This window comes from Protopterus annectens, chromosome 3.part0, assembly GCF_019279795.1.
Source record: "Protopterus annectens isolate FY-2018-M chromosome 3.part0, PAN1.0, whole genome shotgun sequence".
Classification (NCBI taxonomy): Eukaryota; Metazoa; Chordata; order Ceratodontiformes; family Protopteridae; genus Protopterus; species Protopterus annectens.
The window spans coordinates 1,231,531,941-1,231,545,971 of NC_056731.1; positions in this window are offsets into that span (position 1 = coordinate 1,231,531,941).

A 14,031-nucleotide genomic window follows, 5' to 3' on the forward strand; every position below is an offset into this window, starting at 1 on the left:
CAAGTCCTCAAGGGGCTTCCAAGATGGCTGCACACTGAGTAATAGCTTAATTTCAACTCTCTCAGTGTGAAAACAGAATCTCAGAAGAGAGAGCCAGTAAACTCATATTTTGGAGTAAATTTCAGAAACTGGCTAGTAAGTGCACTGTCTGCATGACAGCAAAAAAGAAATTCAGAGAACCTGAAAAAATATCAGTCACAAAAGTTGAGGAAAAAACACTGACTGGGAAGAATGTTTTATCTGGTCAGCCAAAAGCAGTGCAAGTTCCAGCTTTTGTGCAAGACATGACTTCCACTAACCTAGAGGAAAGTTAAATTTACTCTGAGCTGATTAAAATAAACAATACACTGAAGGAGTATATTAACAGAAATAATAAAAGGCTGGAAAATGGAGGAAGCTTTAAAATGATTTTCAGGTGTGGTGATAAAACTGCAAGAATCAGAGGATGAAATGAAAAAAGGACTGGTTGAATATGTGACTGCTCAAGAAGAGATGTTTAAAAAAATAAAATTAGAGAACAGAGCACATTTGGAAAACTTTAGATTTTCTGCTGTACCAGAGAAGCTGGAAGAAAGAGACTGTATTCATTTTATGAAAGTACAAATAAGCAGCTGGACTGATATTCTACATCAGAAGTTCATAAATGAAAGTGCTAATCTTGTGTATGCTCCATACCTGGCCACGAGAAAGCAACCTAGATCTTTAATCGTAAAGATGCAATCCTAGCAGCAGAAGAGCTGATGCTGACAAAACTGTGGCAGAAGGACAAATTACTAAAAGTGGGAGACATTAGAATGTTTGTGGAAAAAGATTACTCACTGTGCACCATGCTGAAGAGGAGCAAATTCATTTCACTAATCAGGGAGTGTCGAGAAGCAGGCAAGAGATTCAAGCTGCTGTACCAAGCTATTTTCATATTATTTCCTGGATGGACAAAATCATTTTTAATCCAGACCATACTAAGGAGGGAAATACAAATGTTTGTCCAACAAATAGTGGGGTATGAAACAGAATAAGATTCTGCTGCATGCTCTTCTGGTAATAAAAATCACAGAGAGACTGTACCAGTGAAACCGTTTCCAATGTTTCAACAGAAAATGCTTGACTGGCAGAAAAAAATAAACAAAAGTTGAAGAAGAAATGGGAGTAAGTTGGAAATGAAGCAGAAACTGGATTTGGGAGATGGAGAACTGTATTTGGGAGATGGAGATCAATGGACATACAACTAGCAACTAAGAAATTATCAAATAAATGTGGGATTACAAAGCATTAATTATATTTATAAAACATGGCAGAACAAGAACACCTGGAAATATTGGACTTTTTGACTTTGTTAAACTTGTAGGGGATTCTAAGGCATATACCCTACATCATGTCATTATTGTTTAGAAGCACATTTAGGAGGGGAGAAGTGGAAGGAAAGAATTAACTGAAAGCAAAATAAAATTGTGTTCATAATAGTACTGTTTTATAATGCATAATATAATCTACATTCTATAAAGTAAAGTTTTCTTAGGTTCATAGGTTCATAGGTGTGTACTAGGCTAATGACCCTGGAGCCTTTACAAGCCTAGCCAATAGGATTACCCTGGCATCATGCCACCTGACCTTAGTTCTCAGTGCCTCTGTCAAATAGAGCCACCGGAGTGATCCCTGGGGTGAGTTTTCTATTTCCCCTCCACTCATCAAGATTTCTCTTGAAGAGGGCCAGTGAGGTGCTCTGTTTGACATGTATAGGGAAGTCAATCCCATAGCACGGGCAGTATTTGGGTTATGAACCTGTCCCTCCAGCATGTTCTGTTGTTTGTGGTAATGATCCAAAATGTGGCAAGTAGAACCCCAAACACTCGAGACCGGTACAGCAGTTAACACAATGCTCTTTATTGCACGAAACAGAAAAAAACGGGTAGAACATACACACACGGGTTGAGCGCTTTCATCTGTTATACAGATTTCATCAGAACCAGTTGCCAAACAACAAACCTTGTCTTTTAAACCAGTTTTGGCGCCATTAATTATCTAACTAATTGCTAATTCATTCAAAACACATTCTCCTTCTTAAAGCAGCCGTGATGTTCAAATACATACTGATATTTATACCAACAAATGCTGTAGCGTTTTGTATAAGCTGGTGATGTCCACAAAACGTACTCTGTACACTTGTTCAATAACCATAAATACTAAAACATCATAAATATAAATATATATTATAAATATTATAAATATTATAAATGTTATAAATATATATTATATAAAAATAAAATAAAACAAAATATAATATATAATATATATATATTTGTCAATTAGTTGCTGGAATTCTCCAATAAAATACAGTGTAAAAAAATGATGATTGAAAACTAGAATCATGTGGTAACTTCTCATAGAACCCTACTATTACATTGTGCTTAACTAAGAATCTAACTGGTTTACAAGTGTACTATAAACATACAGTTGGAAAATACAGTTAAAACTGTTTAAAACTAATAAAAACTAGTAAAGGCTAGTGAAAACTAGAGTGACGCTTATAATAAAACTTTAGGTGATCTCTAACTTCCCTGATGTTCGTACTATGATGGCACAATATGTTGCATCCTTATATCATACGCACTTGGACCTAGTTGAATAGGTTGAAAAAACAAGATAGTGCCAAATATTCTTAGTTAAATGCTAACAGTGGTTTCAAACTAATAAAATCATTAATCCCTGGCGGTGTGGTGGCGTCTGTACAGATTTGCCATCTGCTTTCTTTCCATGCCAGGTAAGTCTTCCAGTTTCCTCCTTTATCTTTAATATCAACTTGGTCTATGATGGAGAAGGAAAACTTGTGATCAGTACCTTTATTAAGTAAATGTGCCTGTATAATGCATTTTTCTTATCTTGTTTTTTTATTTTGTACGTGTGTTCGTATATCCGTTTCTTTAGCATCCTCTCTGTTTTGCCTATATAAAAGGCCGGACACACTTTGCATGTTGCTATATAAACTAGATGTTGAGAATTACAGTTTCCTTTCTTGCATATTATCATCGTTTTCATAATATTGTTCAGTCTAATAATGTCAGTAGTATTTATGTGGGTGCATTGATTGCATCTACCACATTTACTGGTCCCTTTTATACTCATTTTCCTATCATATTGTATTCCACATTCCAAAATTCTCTTGATGTTGTTGCCGGTTTTAAACACAGTGCGTATCTCATTGCCAACTATGCTACCTACAGTACCTGAACAACTTAAGATATTCCAATTCTTCTTCAAGATATCCTTGATCAGATTGACGAAAGGATTAAATAGGATGACACATACATGTTTGTTAAAGGCCCCACTTTGATTTTCTTGTGGCCCAGTTTGCCTCCCTAATAATGGTGTATATTTATTTCCCCATTGTGTTTTCACATATGAAGTAATATCATTCAATAGTTTCTTGGGGTAATTCCTTTCTATAAAAAGTTGTGTGATTCTATCCATTTCACTATTCATATCTTCAGCAGTTGATGACATCCTTGCTGCTCTAATGCATTGACCTTTTACAATGCTTTTGAAAATATGACGTGGATGGCAACTGGTAAAATGAATGTAATCATTCGAAAAGGTTGGCTTCCTGTATAGTCTTGACACAAAACCTGTTCCAGTATTTCCTATCCACGTGTCTAGATACGCAATGCCCTTATTGTCTTGTTGGAACGTGAATTTAAGAAAATCCGTGGTGTTGTTAAGATAATCCACAAAAATGGGAATAATCTCAGTAGGTCCTGTCCAAATGATGAATACATCGTCCAAGAATCTTGTGTATAACTTGATGTATTTGTAGTAATCACTTGGGAATATATATAAATTTTCCCACTCTAACATGACCAGATTAGCAAAGACAGGGGCACAGGATGCTCCCATTGCCACCCCTCTGGATTGTCTATATAGTTCACCTTGATGTTCTATATAGTTATGGTCTAACACCAAAGACATCATGTCCATTATCAAATTCACTCTGTCCCAGCTACTACCTGAATATTTTCTTAGACTGCTACAGAAATATTCCAGCCCGTGGTCACGGTATACTAGAAAAGAGGTCTTGGACATCAATTGTTAAAAGCATTGAGGTTGTCGTCCCACTTGTCCATATTTAATTGACCAAGGAAATCCCATGAATCCTTGACCAAATGGCTGACCTTATTGTAGATGTGCTTGGTCCATTGGTCAATGATGGTACCTATCTTAAATGTCTTTGACTTGGATCCAGAGATAATAGGTCTAAAGGGTGGTTTAGTCTGGTTCTTGTGTATCTTTGGGATACCGACAATATGTGCCAACACTGGGTAGTCAGTTTTTGCATATTCATATATTTCGCTGGTAATGCGATTGTCAATGAAGTATTCTTCTAAAGCATTATCAATGTACCTGTATCCGACATGTATCTGGTTTAAAGACACCTTTTCATAATTACCTGAGTCATGTAAAATATTGTGAATCTCATTATAATATTGTATATTGTCAAATATCACGACACCACCACCCTTATCCGGTTTCATGATTCTTATCTTTTTATTAATAATTAATTCTTTCAAACAAGTTCTCTCTTCTGTCGTTAAATTGTCTGAAAAAGCTTTACCAAAGTTGTTGTCGTGTTTGATGTCTTTATAAAGATGGTAAATGTCATGACACACCATTTTTTCGTATGTGTGGACTTGCATATTCATAGTTGGGATATATGTACTTTTTTCTTTTAAAATATTAGAATTCATGTTGTCGGCTGTCATGTTGGGACAGTCATTGAATTGAATAGCCAGATTAAGCCTTCTACAGAAAAACTTTATTTCTTTAATAACATCAAACAAGTTGAACTTGACCGTGGGTATAAACTTCATACCTTTGCTGAAAAGTGATATGAAGTCTTTGGTGACAGGGGTATCGGTGTAATTATATACGTTGAAACCTTTAAAACTGCTAATACTAGGCCCTGTACTAGGGGCTATTTCTAGAGTGGCTGCATTGTCCGCCTTAGAGTGTTAAGAGGCCCGGTGTCATAGTCCTTGTCTGCCACCCTACCTGCAGAATTCACTGTAGTGTAACTACTTTGTTTCACTAATATCTCCTTGTCTGTTTTTTTGGTGCTGGAAAATATATCTTGAAAATTTTCTTCCTCATTACTTCTCATGTGTCTTTTGTTACTTCTAGTATGTGCCACTTCAAATGTTCCTCCATATCCCTATCATTTTGGGCCACACGATGCTCTATCTCTTCTATACAGGTCCAAATCCCTGTCTAGTTTGTGCATTTTCCTTTCATAGGCATTTTTCACTTTAGCTGTAGCCTGACTAAATTGACTGGAGTAACAATCGTACCATCTTTCAAACAGTTCATCCAAAATAATGGATTCATTTAAATTATACACTTCATCTAATAATATTTTGGCCTTTACTTCGTTACATTGGATAAGATGTTTCATAAAAGTAAATCCGAAGTCATCAAACATCAAATTAAAATCAGTTCTAATACTAGTGTTGATCTGAATGCCAAGAGGCAATTTAAAAAACCTTAGTCCTTTAGGAACTATTTTCAAAGCTATACATTTTTCAAAATATGCAATATCCATCTTAATACATTTCAACTGTATTAGTTTTTTACCAAGTGAATAAATTCTAACTTTGATATCATCTTTTTTGTCTTTTTTATAGTTAGTAAAATCACTTGTTTCATTAAAATATCCCTTAGAGTTGTGTTTGTTTAAAAACTCAAATTCATCTGCTACAAAATCATTAAACATGTTATATAGTCCTGACTCTTTGCATTTGTTGTCCACACTTTTAAAATGTAAGCTTTTGGGACTATATAAAGAATCATGGTTGACAGTACCTTTGTTAGTATTTGCAGTTTTGTTGACCACAGTGGAATATGTCCTAACATTTGTTTGTTGAGTTTTGGGACGTGCACCTTGTTTTTCGTTCTCTGCATTCAGGTTCACCATACTAAAATCGAAGGTGAAGTCTTCTTCCAAGGAAATATTAACTGCATTAGTTCTCAAATCAATGTGTTTATTACTATCCACCACTGGAATCTCTCCTGTCCATTGGGAATCTCACTGCGTGTAGCTGCAATCCGCCGCATCATCCAGAATAATAAACTTAGCCCTTACTCTGTCCTGCGTCATTTTTGCCATTTCTGGCGGTGAAAATTCAGAAATCATTTGTTGATTGTGGTGAACCCCGCTAGGAACAAAATTTATAACTGCTTGCTTGTTGGTATAAGCTCCTCCGCTCTCCAAAGCGGCTGCTGTAAGTTTATTTACCATGTCGAGTAGTCTGCTGGCGTCACCCTTAGCGTTACCTCCTCTCTAAGAGCTGTGTAATCCTCCGGTTTCAATGAAGTGTTGGTGAGCCCTCCTCAGCCATCAAACCACTAGATAATAGGAGCGTAGAATAATCACAACAACAATCCAAAATGTGGCAAGTAGAACCCCAAACACTCGAGACCGGTACAGCAGTTAACACAATGCTCTTTATTGCACGAAACAGAAAAAAACGGGTAGAACATACACACACGGGTTGAGCGCTTTCATCTGTTATACAGATTTCATCAGAACCAGTTGCCAAACAACAAACCTTGTCTTTTAAACCAGTTTTGGCGCCATAAATTATCTAACTAATTGCTAATTCATTCAAAACACATTCTCCTTCTTAAAGCAGCCGTGATGTTCAAATACACGGTCAAGTTCAACTTGTTTGATGTTATTAAAGAAATAAAGTTTTTCTGTAGAAGGCTTAATCTGGCTATTCAATTCAATGACTGTCCCAACATGACAGCCGACAACATGAATTCTAATATTTTAAAAGAAAAAAGTACATATATCCCAACTATGAATATGCAAGTCCACACATACGAAAAAATGGTGTGTCATGACATTTACCATCTTTATAAAGACATCAAACACGACAACAACTTTGGTAAAAGCTTTTTCCAGACAATTTAGCGACAGAAGAGAACTTGTTTGAAAGAATTAATTATTAATAAAAGATGAGAATCATGAAACCGGATAAGGGTGGTGGTGTCGTGATATTTGACAATATACAATATTATAATGAGATTCACAATATTTTACATGACTCAGGTAATTATGAAAAGGTGTCTTTAAACCAGATACATGGGATACAGGTACATTGATAATGCTTTAGAAGAATACTTCATTGACAATCGCATTACCAGCGAAATATATGAATATGCAAAAACTGACTACCCAGTGTTGGCACATATTGTCGGTATCCCAAAGATACACAAGAACCAGACTAAACCACCCTTTAGACCTATTATCTCTGGATCCAAGTCAAAGACATTTAAGATAGGTACCATCATTGACCAATGGACCAAGCACATCTACAATAAGGTCAGCCATTTGGTCAAGGATTCATGGGATTTCCTTGGTCAATTAAATATGGACAAGTGGGACGACAACCTCACGTTTAACAATTGATGTCCAAGACCTCTTTTCTAGTATACCCGTGACCACGGGCTGGAATATTTCTGTAGCAGTCTAAGAAAATATTCAGGTAGTAGCTGGGACAGAGTGAATTTGATAATGGACATGATGTCTTTGGTGTTAGACCATAACTATATAGAACATCAAGGTGAACTATATAGACAATCCAGAGGGGTGGCAATGGGAGCATCCTGTGCCCTGTCTTTGCTAATCTGGTCATGTTAGAGTGGGAAAATTTATATATATTCCCAAGTGATTACTACAAATACATCAAGTTATACACAAGATTCTTGGACGATGTATTCATCATTTGGACAGGACCTACTGAGATTATTCCCATTTTTGTGGATTATCTTAACAACACCACGGATTTTCTTAAATTCACGTTCCAACAAGACAATAAGGGCATTATGATCTAGACACGTGGATAGGAAATACTGGAACAGGTTTTGTGTCAAGACTATACAGGAAGCCAACCTTTTCGAATGATTACATTCATTTTACCAGTTGCCATCCACGTCATATTTTCAAAAGCATTGTAAAAGGTCAATGCATTAGAGCAGCAAGGATGTCATCAACTGCTGAAGATATGAATAGTGAAATGGATAGAATCACACAACTTTTTATAGAAAGGAATTACCCCAAGAAACTATTGAATGATATTACTTCATATGTGAAAACACAATGGGGAAATAAATATACACCATTATTAGGGAGGCAAACTGGGCCACAAGAAAATCAAAGTGGGGCCTTTAACAAACATGTATGTGTCATCCTATTTAATCCTTTTCAATCTGATCAAGGATATCTTGAAGAAGAATTGGAATATCTTAAGTTGTTCAGGTACTGTAGGTAGCATAGTTGGCAATGAGATACGCACTGTGTTTAAAACCGCAACAACATCAAGAGAATTTTGGAATGTGGAATACAATATGATAGGAAAATGAGTATAAAAGGGACCAGTAAATGTGGTAGATGCAATCAATGCACCCACATAAATACTACTGACATTATTAGACTGAACAATATTATGAAAACGATGATAATATGCAAGAAAGGAAACTGTAATTCTCAACATCTAGTTTATATAGCAACATGCAAAGTGTGTCCGGCCTTTTATATAGGCAAAACAGAGAGGATGCTAAAGAAACGGATATACGAACACACGTACAAAATAAAAAAACAAGATAAGAAAAATGCATTATACAGGCACATTTACGACAAAGGTACTGATCACAAGTTTTCCTTCTCCATCATAGACCAAGTTGATATTAAAGATAAAGGAGGAAACTGGAAGACTTACCTGGCATGGAAAGAAAGCAGATGGCAAATCTGTACAGACGCCACCACACCGCCAGGGATTAATGATTTTATTAGTTTGAAACCACTGTTAGCATTTAACTAAGAATATTTGGCACTATCTTGTTTTTTCAACCTATTCAACTAGGTCCAAGTGCGTATGATATAAGGATGCAACATATTGTGCCATCATAGTACGAACATCAGGGAAGTTAGAGATCACCTAAAGTTTTATTATAAGCGTCACTCTAGTTTTCACTAGCCTTTACTAGTTTTTATTAGTTTTTAAACAGTTTTTAACTGTATTTTCCAACTGTATGTTTATAGTACACTTGTAAACCAGTTAGATTCTTAGTTAAGCACAATGTAATAGTAGGGTTCTATGAGAAGTTACCACATGATTCTAGTTTTCAATCATCATTTTTTTACACTGTATTTTATTGGAGAATTCCAGCAGCAACTAATTGACAAATATATATATATTATATATTATATTTTGTTTTATTTTATTTTTATATAATATATATTTATAACATTTATAATATTTATAATATTTATAATATATATTTATATTTATGATGTTTTAGTATTTATGGTTATTGAACAAGTGTATAGAGTACGTTTTGTGGACATCACCAGCTTATACAAAACGCTACAGCATTTGTTGGTATAAATATCAGTATGTATTTGAACATCACGGCTGCTTTAAGAAGGAGAATGTGTTTTGAATGAATTAGCAATTAGTTAGATAATTAATGGCGCCAAAACTGGTTTAAAAGACAAGGTTTGTTGTTTGGCAACTGGTTCTGATGAAATCTGTATAACAGATGAAAGCGCTCAACCCGTGTGTGTATGTTCTACCCGTTTTTTTCTGTTTCGTGCAATAAAGAGCATTGTGTTAACTGCTGTACCGGTCTCGAGTGTTTGGGGTTCTACTTGCCACATTTTGGATTGTTGTTGTGATTATTCTACGCTCCTATTATCTAGTGGTTTGATGGCTGAGGAGGGCTCACCGAACACTTCATTGAAACCGGAGGATTACACAGCTCTTAGAGAGGAGGTAACGTCGCTTAAGGGTGACGTCAGCAGACTACTCGACATGGTAAATAAACTTACAGCAGCCGTTTTGGAGAGCGGAGGAGCCGCTTATACCAACAAGCAAGCAGTTATAAATTTTGTTCCTAGCGGGGGTTCCGCTCACAATCAACAAATGATTTCTGAATTTTCACCGGCCAGAAATGGCAAAAATGACGAGGACAGAGTAAGGGCTAAGTTTATTATTCTGGATGATGCGGCGGATTGCAGCTACATGAGTGAGATTCCCAATGGACAGGGAGAGATTCCAGTGGTGGATAGTAATAAACACATTGATTTGAGAACTAATGCAGTTAATATTTCCTTGGAAGAAGACTTCACCTTCGATTTTAGTATGGTGAACCTGAATGCAGAGAACGAAAAACAAGGTGCACGTCCCAAAACTCAACAAACAAATGTTAGGACATATTCCACTGTGGTCAACAAAACTGCAAATACTAACAAAGGTACTGTCAACCATGATTCTTTATATAGTCCCAAAAGCTTACATTTTAAAAGTGTGGACAACAAATGCAAAGAGTCAGGACTATATAACATGTTTAATGATTTTGTAGCAGATGAATTTGAGTTTTTAAACAAACACAACTCTAAGGGATATTTTAATGAAACAAGTGATTTTACTAACTATAAAAAAGACAAAAAAGATGATATCAAAGTTAGAATTTATTCACTTGGTAAAAAACTAATACAGTTGAAATGTATTAAGATGGATATTGCATATTTTGAAAAATGTATAGCTTTGAAAATAGTTCCTAAAGGACTAAGGTTTTTTAAATTGCCTCTTGGCATTCAGATCAACACTAGTATTAGAACTGATTTTAATTTGATGTTTGATGACTTCGGATTTACTTTTATGAAACATCTTATCCAATGTAACGAAGTAAAGGCCAAAATATTATTAGATGAAGTGTATAATTTAAATGAATCCATTATTTTGGATGAACTGTTTGAAAGATGGTACGATTGTTACTCCAGTCAATTTAGTCAGGCTACAGCTAAAGTGAAAAATGCCTATGAAAGGAAAATGCACAAACTAGACAGGGATTTGGACCTGTATAGAAGAGATAGAGCATACGTGTGGCCCAAAAATGATAGGGATATGGAGGGAACATTTGAAGTGGCACATACTAGAAGTAACAAAAGACACATGAGAAGTAATGAGGAAGAAAATTTTCAAGGGGGGCGATATTTTCCAGCACCAAAAAAACAGACAAGGAGATATTAGTGAAACAAAGTAGTTACACTACAGTGAATTCTGCAGGTAGGGTGGCAGACAAGGACTATGACACCGGGCCTCTTAACACTCTAAGGCCGGACAATGCAGCCACTCTAGAAATAGCCCCTAGTACAGGGCCTAGTATTAGCAGTTTTAAAGGTTTCAACGTATATAATTACACCGATACCCCTGTCACCAAAGACTTCATATCACTTTTCAGCAAAGGTATGAAGTTTATACCCACGGTCAAGTTCAACTTGTTTGATGTTATTAAAGAAATAAAGTTTTTCTGTAGAAGGCTTAATCTGGCTATTCAATTCAATGACTGTCCCAACATGACAGCCGACAACATGAATTCTAATATTTTAAAAGAAAAAAGTACATATATCCCAACTATGAATATGCAAGTCCACACATACGAAAAAATGGTGTGTCATGACATTTACCATCTTTATAAAGACATCAAACACGACAACAACTTTGGTAAAGCTTTTTCAGACAATTTAACGACAGAAGAGAGAACTTGTTTGAAAGAATTAATTATTAATAAAAGATAAGAATCATGAAACCGGATAAGGGTGGTGGTGTCGTGATATTTGACAATATACAATATTATAATGAGATTCACAATATTTTACATGACTCAGGTAATTATGAAAAGGTGTCTTTAAACCAGATACATGTCGGATACAGGTACATTGATAATGCTTTAGAAGAATACTTCATTGACAATCGCATTACCAGCGAAATATATGAATATGCAAAAACTGACTACCCAGTGTTGGCACATATTGTCGGTATCCCAAAGATACACAAGAACCAGACTAAACCACCCTTTAGACCTATTATCTCTGGATCCAAGTCAAAGACATTTAAGATAGGTACCATCATTGACCAATGGACCAAGCACATCTACAATAAGGTCAGCCATTTGGTCAAGGATTCATGGGATTTCCTTGGTCAATTAAATATGGACAAGTGGGACGACAACCTCACGTTTTTAACAATTGATGTCCAAGACCTCTTTTCTAGTATACCCGTGACCACGGGGCTGGAATATTTCTGTAGCAGTCTAAGAAAATATTCAGGTAGTAGCTGGGACAGAGTGAATTTGATAATGGACATGATGTCTTTGGTGTTAGACCATAACTATATAGAACATCAAGGTGAACTATATAGACAATCCAGAGGGGTGGCAATGGGAGCATCCTGTGCCCCTGTCTTTGCTAATCTGGTCATGTTAGAGTGGGAAAATTTATATATATTCCCAAGTGATTACTACAAATACATCAAGTTATACACAAGATTCTTGGACGATGTATTCATCATTTGGACAGGACCTACTGAGATTATTCCCATTTTTGTGGATTATCTTAACAACACCACGGATTTTCTTAAATTCACGTTCCAACAAGACAATAAGGGCATTGCGTATCTAGACACGTGGATAGGAAATACTGGAACAGGTTTTGTGTCAAGACTATACAGGAAGCCAACCTTTTCGAATGATTACATTCATTTTACCAGTTGCCATCCACGTCATATTTTCAAAAGCATTGTAAAAGGTCAATGCATTAGAGCAGCAAGGATGTCATCAACTGCTGAAGATATGAATAGTGAAATGGATAGAATCACACAACTTTTTATAGAAAGGAATTACCCCAAGAAACTATTGAATGATATTACTTCATATGTGAAAACACAATGGGGAAATAAATATACACCATTATTAGGGAGGCAAACTGGGCCACAAGAAAATCAAAGTGGGGCCTTTAACAAACATGTATGTGTCATCCTATTTAATCCTTTCGTCAATCTGATCAAGGATATCTTGAAGAAGAATTGGAATATCTTAAGTTGTTCAGGTACTGTAGGTAGCATAGTTGGCAATGAGATACGACTGTGTTTAAAACCGCAACAACATCAAGAGAATTTTGGAATGTGGAATACAATATGATAGGAAAATGAGTATAAAAGGGACCAGTAAATGTGGTAGATGCAATCAATGCACCCACATAAATACTACTGACATTATTAGACTGAACAATATTATGAAAACGATGATAATATGCAAGAAAGGAAACTGTAATTCTCAACATCTAGTTTATATAGCAACATGCAAAGTGTGTCCGGCCTTTTATATAGGCAAAACAGAGAGGATGCTAAAGAAACGGATATACGAACACACGTACAAAATAAAAAAACAAGATAAGAAAAATGCATTATACAGGCACATTTACGACAAAGGTACTGATCACAAGTTTTCCTTCTCCATCATAGACCAAGTTGATATTAAAGATAAAGGAGGAAACTGGAAGACTTACCTGGCAAGGAAAGAAAGCAGATGGCAAATCTGTACAGACGCCACCACACCGCCAGGGATTAATGATTTTATTAGTTTGAAACCACTGTTAGCATTTAACTAAGAATATTTGGCACTATCTTGTTTTTTCAACCTATTCAACTAGGTCCAAGTGCGTATGATATAAGGATGCAAACATATTGTGCCATCATAGTACCTAACATCAGGGAAGTTAGAGATCACCTAAAGTTTTATTATAAGCGTCACTCTAGTTTTCACTAGCCTTTACTAGTTTTTATTAGTTTTTAAACAGTTTTTAACTGTATTTTCCAACTGTATGTTTATAGTACACTTGTAAACCAGTTAGATTCTTAGTTAAGCACAATGTAATAGTAGGGTTCTATGAGAAGTTACCACATGATTCTAGTTTTCAATCATCATTTTTTTTACACTGTATTTTATTGGAGAATTCCAGCAGCAACTAATTGACAAATATATATATATTATATATTATATTTTGTTTTATTTTATTTTTATATAATATATATTTATAACATTTATAATATTTATAATATTTATAATATATATTTATATTTATGATGTTTTAGTATTTATGGTTATTGAACAAGTGTATAGAGTAATGCTTTGTGGACA